This window comes from Lissotriton vulgaris, chromosome 3_1 (genome assembly GCF_964263255.1).
Source record: "Lissotriton vulgaris chromosome 3_1, aLisVul1.2, whole genome shotgun sequence".
Taxonomy (NCBI): domain Eukaryota; kingdom Metazoa; phylum Chordata; class Amphibia; order Caudata; family Salamandridae; genus Lissotriton; species Lissotriton vulgaris.
In genome coordinates this window covers 1940807198-1940816710 of record NC_141689.1, presented here as the reverse complement: position 1 = coordinate 1940816710, position 9513 = coordinate 1940807198, and positions in this window count along the sequence as shown.

The following is a 9513-nucleotide window of genomic DNA, read 5'->3' as shown; positions in this document are numbered from 1 at the left end:
TTATGCACAGGTGTGAAACCTGAAGAAATGCTTTCTGGGACTGGTGGTTCGATAAAACCCAAGTGGGTCGCCGCCGCCATTCGCATGCAAAAAAAGTTTTAAAGGGATTGCCAATGTCCCCGCAAGCACCGCGCAAGTAAAGGCACCTCCTGTACCACAAAAAGCTGCCCAAATGAGGCAGACATGGACCCGCAGTTTGTCCGCGGATGTGCAAACCCGCGACCGTGGCCGGCCGCTAACAAATGGAAGAAAAGGTTGCCACCTAGGTAGGAATGCACTTACAGGTAGGAATTAATGCCAGCGCAAGGGCGCGAGCTGCGAACAGAGTCCCTTTCCTGCCAGACGCGTTTCGGGCCAACGCCCTCTTCAGTGGCAGCACATGTGACATGACGGCAGCTGCAGGCACCAGTAAATACCCTCAGTGATTATGCACAGGTGTGAAACCTGAAGCAATGCTTTCTGGGACTGGTGGTTCGATAAAACCCAAGTGGGTCGCCGCCGCCATTCGCATGCAAAAAAAGTTTTAAAGGGATTGCCAATGTCCCCGCAAGCACCCCGCAAGTAAAGGCACCTCCTGTACGACAAAAAGCTGCCCAAATGAGGCAGACGTGGACCCGCAGTTTGTCCGCGGATGTGCAAACCCGCGACCGTGGCCGGCCGCTAACAAATGGAAGAAAGGGTTGCCACCTAGGTAGGAATGCACTTACAGGTAGGAATTAATGCCAGCGCAAGGGCGCGAGCTGCGAACAGAGTCCCTTTCCTGCCAGACGCGTTTCGGGTCAACGCCCTCTTCAGTGGCAGCACATGTGACATGACGGCAGCTGCAGGCACCAGTAAATACCCTCAGTGATTATGCACAGGTGTGAAACCTGAAGCAATGCTTTCTGGGACTGGTGGTTCGATAAAACCCAAGTGGGTCGCCGCAGCCATTCGCATGCAAAAAAAGTTTTAAAGGGATTGCCAATGTCCCCGCAAGCACCCCGCAAGTAAAGGCACCTCCTGTACCACAAAAAGCTGCCCAAATGAGGCAGACGTGGACCCGCAGTGTTTGTCCGCGGATGTGCAAACCCGCGACCGTGGCCGGCCGCTAACAAATGGAAGAAAAGGTTGCCACCTAGGTAGGAATGCACTTACAGGTAGGAATTAATGCCAGCGCAAGGGCGCGAGCTGCGAACAGAGTCCCTTTCCTGCCAGACGCGTTTCGGGCCAACGCCCTCTTCAGTGGCCGCACATGTGACATGACGGCAGCTGCAGGCACCAGTAAATACCCTCAGTGATTATGCACAGGTGTGAAACCTGAAGCAATGCTTTCTGGGACTGGTGGTTCGATAAAACCCAAGTGGGTCGTCGCCGCCATTCGCATGCAAAAAAAGTTTTAAAGGGATTGCCAATGTCCCCGCAAGCACCCCGCAAGTAAAGGCAGCTCCTGTACCACAAAAAGCTGCCCAAATGAGGCAGACGTGGACCCGCAGTTTGTCCGCGGATGTGCAAACCCGCGACCGTGGCCGGCCGCTAACAAATGGAAGAAAAGGTTGCCACCTAGGTAGGAATGCACTTACAGGTAGGAATTAATGCCAGCGCAAGGGCGCGAGCTGCGAACAGAGTCCCTTTCCTGCCAGACGCGTTTTGGGCCAACGCCCTCTTCAGTGGCAGCACATGTGACATGACGGCAGCTGCAGGCACCAGTAAATACCCTCAGTGATTATGCACAGGTGTGAAACCTGAAGCAATGCTTTCTGGGACTGGTGGTTCGATAAAACCCAAGTGGGTCGCCGCCGCCATTCGCATGCAAAAAAAGTTTTAAAGGGATTGCCAATGTCCCCGCAAACACCCCGCAAGTAAAGGCACCTCCTGTACCACAAAAAGCTGCCCAAATGAGGCAGACGTGGACCCGCAGTTTGTCCGCGGATGTGCAAACCCGCGACCGTGGCCGGCCGCTAACAAATGGAAGAAAAGGTTGCCACCTAGGTAGGAATGCACTTACAGGTAGGAATTAATGCCAGCGCAAGGGCGCGAGCTGCGAACAGAGTCCCTTTCCTGCCAGACGCGTTTCGGGCCAACGCCCTCTTCAGTGGCAGCACATGTGACATGACGGCAGCTGCAGGCACCAGTAAATACCCTCAGTGATTATGCACAGGTGTGAAACCTGAAGCAATGCTTTCTGGGACTGGTGGTTCGATAAAACCCAAGTGGGTCGTCGCCGCCATTCGCATGCAAAAAAAGTTTTAAAGGGATTGCCAATGTCCCCGCAAGCACCCCGCAAGTAAAGGCACCTCCTGTACCACAAAAAGCTGCCCAAATGAGGCAGACGTGGACCCGCAGTTTGTCCGCGGATGTGCAAACCCGCGACCGTGGCCGGCCGCTAACAAATGGAAGAAAAGGTTGCCACCTAGGTAGGAATGCACTTACAGGTAGGAATTAATGCCAGCGCAAGGGCGCGAGCTGCGAACAGAGTCCCTTTCCTGCCAGACGCGTTTCGGGCCAACGCCCTCTTCAGTGGCAGCACATGTGACATGACGGCAGCTGCAGGCACAAGTAAATACCCTCAGTGATTATGCACAGGTGTGAAACCTGAAGCAATGCTTTCTGGGACTGGTGGTTCGATAAAACCCAAGTGGGTCGTCGCCGCCATTCGCATGCAAAAAAAGTTTTAAAGGGATTGCCAATGTCCCCGCAAGCACCCCGCAAGTAAAGGCACCTCCTGTACCACAAAAAGCTGCCCAAATGAGGCAGACGTGGACCCGCAGTTTGTCCGCGGATGTGCAAACCCGCGACCGTGGCCGGCCGCTAACAAATGGAAGAAAAGGTTGCCACCTAGGTAGGAATGCACTTACAGGTAGGAATTAATGCCAGCGCAAGGGCGCGAGCTGCGAACAGAGTCCCTTTCCTGCCAGACGCGTTTCGGGCCAACGCCCTCTTCAGTGGCAGCACATGTGACATGACGGCAGCTGCAGGCACCAGTAAATACCCTCAGTGATTATGCACAGGTGTGAAACCTGAAGCAATGCTTTCTGGGACTGGTGGTTCGATAAAACCCAAGTGGGTCGCCGCCGCCGTTCGCATGCAAAAAAAGTTTTAAAGGGATTGCCAATGTCCCCGCAAGCACCCCGCAAGTAAAGGCACCTCCTGTACCACAAAAAGCTGCCCAAATGAGGCAGACGTGGACCCGCAGTTTGTCCGCGGATGTGCAAACCCGCGACCGTGGCCGGCCGCTAACAAATGGAAGAAAAGGTTGCCACCTAGGTAGGAATGCACTTACAGGTATGAATTAATGCCAGCGGAAGGGCGCGAGCTGCGAACAGAGTCCCTTTCCTGCCAGACGCGTTTTGGGCCAACGCCCTCTTCAGTGGCAGCACATGTGACATGACGGCAGCTGCAGGCACCAGTAAATACCCTCAGTGATTATGCACAGGTGTGAAACCTGAAGCAATGCTTTCTGGGACTGGTGGTTCGATAAAACCCAAGTGGGTCGCCGCCGCCATTCGCATGCAAAAAAAGTTTTAAAGGGATTGCCAATGTCCCCGCAAGCACCCCGCAAGTAAAGGCACCTCCTGTACCACAAAAAGCTGCCCAAATGAGGCAGACGTGGACCCGCAGTTTGTCCGCGGATGTGCAAACCCGCGACCGTGGCCGGCCGCTAACAAATGGAAGAAAAGGTTGCCACCTAGGTAGGAATGCACTTACAGGTAGGAATTAATGCCAGCGCAAGGGCGCGAGCTGCGAACAGAGTCCCTTTCCTGCCAGACGCGTTTCGGGCCAACGCCCTCTTCAGTGGCAGCACATGTGACATGACGGCAGCTGCAGGCACCAGTAAATACCCTCAGTGATTATGCACAGGTGTGAAACCTGAAGCAATGCTTTCTGGGACTGGTGGTTCGATAAAACCCAAGTGGGTCGCCGCCGCCATTCGCATGCAAAAAAAGTTTTAAAGGGATTGCCAATGACCCCGCAAACACCCCGCAAGTAAAGGCACCTCCTGTACCACAAAAAGCTGCCCAAATGAGGCAGACGTGGACCCGCAGTTTGTCCGCGGATGTGCAAACCTGCGACCGTGGCCGGCCGCTAACAAATGGAAGAAAAGGTTGCCACCTAGGTAGGAATGCACTTACAGGTAGGAATTAATGCCAGCGCAAGGGCGCGAGCTGCGAACAGAGTCCCTTTCCTGCCAGACGCGTTTCGGGCCAACGCCCTCTTCAGTGGCAGCACATGTGACATGACGGCAGCTGCAGGCACCAGTAAATACCCTCAGTGATTATGCACAGGTGTGAAACCTGAAGCAATGCTTTCTGGGACTGGTGGTTCGATAAAACCCAAGTGGGTCGCCGCCGCCATTCGCATGCAAAAAAAGTTTTAAAGGGATTGCCAATGTCCCCGCAAGCACCCCGCAAGTAAAGGCACCTCCTGTACCACAAAAAGCTGCCCAAATGAGGCAGACGTGGACCCGCAGTTTGTCCGCGGATGTGCAAACCCGCGACCGTGGCCGGCCGCTAACAAATGGAAGAAAAGGTTGCCACCTAGGTAGGAATGCACTTACAGGTAGGAATTAATGCCAGCGCAAGGGCGCGAGCTGCGAACAGAGTCCCTTTCCTGCCAGACGCGTTTCGGGCCAACGCCCTCTTCAGTGGCAGCACATGTGACATGACGGCAGCTGCAGGCACCAGTAAATACCCTCAGTGATTATGCACAGGTGTGAAACCTGAAGAAATGCTTTCTGGGACTGGTGGTTCGATAAAACCCAAGTGGGTCGCCGCCGCCATTCGCATGCAAAAAAAGTTTTAAAGGGATTGCCAATGTCCCCGCAAGCACCCCGCAAGTAAAGGCACCTCCTGTACCACAAAAAGCTGCCCAAATGAGGCAGACATGGACCCGCAGTTTGTCCGCGGATGTGCAAACCCGCGACCGTGGCCGGCCGCTAACAAATGGAAGAAAAGGTTGCCACCTAGGTAGGAATGCACTTACAGGTAGGAATTAATGCCAGCGCAAGGGCGCGAGCTGCGAACAGAGTCCCTTTCCTGCCAGACGCGTTTTGGGCCAACGCCCTCTTCAGTGGCAGCACATGTGACATGACGGCAGCTGCAGGCACCAGTAAATACCCTCAGTGATTATGCACAGGTGTGAAACCTGAAGCAATGCTTTCTGGGACGGGTGGTTCGATAAAACCCAAGTGGGTCGCCGCCGCCATTTGCATGCAAAAAAAGTTTTAAAGGGATTGCCAATGTCCCCGCAAGCACCCCGCAAGTAAAGGCACCTCCTGTACCACAAAAAGCTGCCCAAATGAGGCAGACGTGGACCCGCAGTTTGTCCGCGGATGTGCAAACCCGCGACCGTGGCCGGCTGCTAACAAATGGAAGAAAAGGTTGCCACCTAGGTAGGAATGCACTTACAGGTAGGAATTAATGCCAGCGCAAGGGCGCGAGCTGCGAACAGAGTCCCTTTCCTGCCAGACGCGTTTCGGGCCAACGCCCTCTTCAGTGGCAGCACATGTGACATGACGGCAGCTGCAGGCACCAGTAAATACCCTCAGTGATTATGCACAGGTGTGAAACCTGAAGCAATGCTTTCTGGGACTGGTGGTTCGATAAAACCCAAGTGGGTCGCCGCCGCCATTCGCATGCAAAAAAAGTTTTAAAGGGATTGCCAATGTCCCCGCAAGCACCCCGCAAGTAAAGGCACCTCCTGTACCACAAAAAGCTGCCCAAATGAGGCAGACGTGGACCCGCAGTTTGTCCGCGGATGTGCAAACCCGCGACCGTGGCCGGCCGCTAACAAATGGAAGAAAAGGTTGCCACCTAGGTAGGAATGCACTTACAGGTAGGAATTAATGCCAGCGCAAGGGCGCGAGCTGCGAACAGAGTCCCTTTCCTGCCAGACGCGTTTCGGGCCAACGCCCTCTTCAGTGGCAGCACATGTGACATGACGGCAGCTGCAGGCACCAGTAAATACCCTCAGTGATTATGCACAGGTGTGAAACCTGAAGCAATGCTTTCTGGGACTGGTGGTTCGATAAAACCCAAGTGGGTCGCCGCCGCCATTCGCATGCAAAAAAAGTTTTAAAGGGATTGCCAATGTCCCCGCAAGCACCCCGCAAGTAAAGGCACCTCCTGTACCACAAAAAGCTGCCCAAATGAGGCAGACGTGGACCCGCAGTTTGTCCGCGGATGTGCAAACCCGCGACCGTGGCCGGCCGCTAACAAATGGAAGAAAAGGTTGCCACCTAGGTAGGAATGCACTTACAGGTAGGAATTAATGCCAGCGCAAGGGCGCGAGCTGCGAACAGAGTCCCTTTCCTGCCAGACGCATTTCGGGCCAACGCCCTCTTCAGTGGCAGCACATGTGACATGACGGCAGCTGCAGGCACCAGTAAATACCCTCAGTGATTATGCACAGGTGTGAAACCTGAAGCAATGCTTTCTGGGACTGGTGGTTCGATAAAACCCAAGTGGGTCGCCGCCGCCATTCGCATGCAAAAAAAGTTTTAAAGGGATTGCCAATGTCCCCGCAAGCACCCCGCAAGTAAAGGCACCTCCTGTACCACAAAAAGCTGCCCAAATGAGGCAGACGTGGACCCGCAGTTTGTCCGCGGATGTGCAAACCTGCGACCGTGGCCGGCCGCTAACAAATGGAAGAAAAGGTTGTCACCTAGGTAGGAATGCACTTACAGGTAGGAATTAATGCCAGCGCAAGGGCGCGAGCTGCGAACAGAGTCCCTTTCCTGCCAGACGCGTTTCGGGCCAACGCCCTATTCAGTGGCAGCACATGTGACATGACGGCAGCTGCAGGCACCAGTAAATACCCTCAGTGATTATGCACAGGTGTGAAACCTGAAGCAATGCTTTCTGGGACTGGTGGTTCGATAAAACCCAAGTGGGTCGCCGCCGCCATTCGCATGCAAAAAAAGTTTTAAAGGGATTGCCAATGTCCCCGCAAGCACCCCGCAAGTAAAGGCACCTCCTGTACCACAAAAAGCTGCCCAAATGAGGCAGACGTGGACCTGCAGTTTGTCCGCGGATGTGCAAACCCGCGACCGTGGCCGGCCGCTAACAAATGGAAGAAAAGGTTGCCACCTAGGTAGGAATGCACTTACAGGTAGGAATTAATGCCAGCGCAAGGGCGCGAGCTGCGAACAGAGTCCCTTTCCTGCCAGACGCGTTTCGGGCCAACGCCCTCTTCAGTGCATGCGAATGGCGGCGGCGACCCACTTGGGTTTTATCGAACCACCAGTCCCAGAAAGCATTGCTTCAGGTTTTACACCTGTGCATAATCACTGAGGGTATTTACTGGTGCCTGCAGCTGCCGTCATGTCACATGTGCTGCCACTGAAGAGGGCGTTGGCCCGAAACGCGTCTGGCAGGAAAGGGACTCTGTTCGCAGCTCGCGTCCTTGCGCTGGCATTAATTCCTACCTGTAAGTGCATTCCCACCTAGGTGGCAACCTTTTCTTCCATTTGTTAGCGGCCGGCCACGGTCGCGGGTTTGCACATCCGCGGACAAACTGCGGGTCCACGGCTGCCTCATTTGGGCAGCTTGTTGTGGGACAGGAGGTGCCTTTACTTGCGGGGTGCTTGCGGGGACATTGGCAATCCCTTTAAAACTTTTTTTGCATGCGAATGGCGGCGGCGACCCACTTGGGTTTTATCGAACCACCAGTCCCAGAAAGCATTGCTTCAGGTTTTACACCTGTGCATAATCACTGAGGGTATTTACTGGTGCCTGCAGCTGCCGTCATGTCACATGTGCTGCCACTGAAGAGGGCGTTGGCCCGAAACGCGTCTGGCAGGAAAGGGACTCTGTTCGCAGCTCGCGCCCTTGCGCTGGCATTAATTCCTACCTGTAAGTGCATTCCCACCTAGGTGGCAACCTTTTCTTCCATTTGTTAGCGGCCGGGCACGGTCGCGGGTTTGCACATCCGCGGACAAACTGCGGGTCCACGGCTGCCTCATTTGGGCAGCTTGTTGTGGTACAGGAGGTGCCTTTACTTGCGGGGTGCTTGCGGGGACATTGGCAATCCCTTTAAAACTTTTTTTGCATGCGATTGGCGGCGGCGACCCACTTGGGTTTTATCGAACCACCAGTCCCAGAAAGCATTGCTTCAGGTTTTACACCTGTGCATAATCACTGAGGGTATTTACTGGTGCCTGCAGCTGCCGTCATGTCACATGTGCTGCCACTGAAGAGGGCGTTGGCCCGAAACGCGTCTGGCAGGAAAGGGACTCTGTTCGCAGCTCACGCCCTTGCGCTGGCATTAATTCCTACCTGTAAGTGCATTCCCACCTAGGTGGCAACCTTTTCTTCCATTTGTTAGCGGCCGGCCACGGTCGCGGGTTTGCACATCCGCGGACAAACTGCGGGTCCACGGCTGCCTCATTTGGGCAGCTTGTTGTGGTACAGGAGGTGCCTTTACTTGCGGGGTGCTTGCGGCGACATTGGCAATCCCTTTAAAACTTTTTTTGCATGCGAATGGCGGCGGCGACCCACTTGGGTTTTATCGAACCACCAGTCCCAGAAAGCATTGCTTCAGGTTTCACACCTGTGCATAATCACTGAGGGTATTTACTGGTGCCTGCAGCTGCCGTCATGTCACATGTGCTGCCACTGAAGAGGGCGTTGGCCCGAAACGCGTCTGGCAGGAAAGGGACTCTGTTCGCAGCTCGCGTCCTTGCGCTGGCATTAATTCCTACCTGTAAGTGCATTCCCACCTAGGTGGCAACCTTTTCTTCCATTTGTTAGCGGCCGGCCACGGTCGCGGGTTTGCACATCCGCGGACAAACTGCGGGTCCACGGCTGCCTCATTTGGGCAGCTTGTTGTGGTACAGGAGGTGCCTTTACTTGCGGGGTGCTTGCGGGGACATTGGCAATCCCTTTAAAACTTTTTTTGCATGCGAATGGCGGCGGCGACCCACTTGGGTTTTATCGAACCACCAGTCCCAGAAAGCATTGCTTCAGGTTTTACACCTGTGCATAATCACTGAGGGTATTTACAGGTGCCTGCAGCTGCCGTCATGTCACATGTGCTGCCACTGAAGAGGGCGTTGGCCCGAAACGCGTCTGGCAGGAAAGGGACTCTGTTCGCAGCTCGCGCCCTTGCGCTGGCATTAATTCCTACCTGTAAGTGCATTCCCACCTAGGTGGCAACCTTTTCTTCCATTTGTTAGCGGCCGGCCACGGTCGCGGGTTTGCACATCCGCGGACAAACTGCGGGTCCACGGCTGCATCATTTGGGCAGCTTGTTGTGGTACAGGAGGTGCCTTTACTTGCGGGGACATTGGCAATCCCTTTAAAACTTTTTTTGCATGCGAATGGCGGCGGCGACCCACTTGGGTTTTATCGAATCACCAGTCCCAGAAAGCATTGCTTCAGGTTTTACACCTGTGCATAATCACTGAGGGTATTTACTGGTGCCTGCAGCTGCCGTCATGTCACATGTGCTGCCACTGAAGAGGGCGTTGGCCCGAAACGCGTCTGGCAGGAAAGGGACTCTGTTCGCTGCTCGCGCCCTTGCGCTGGCATTAATTCC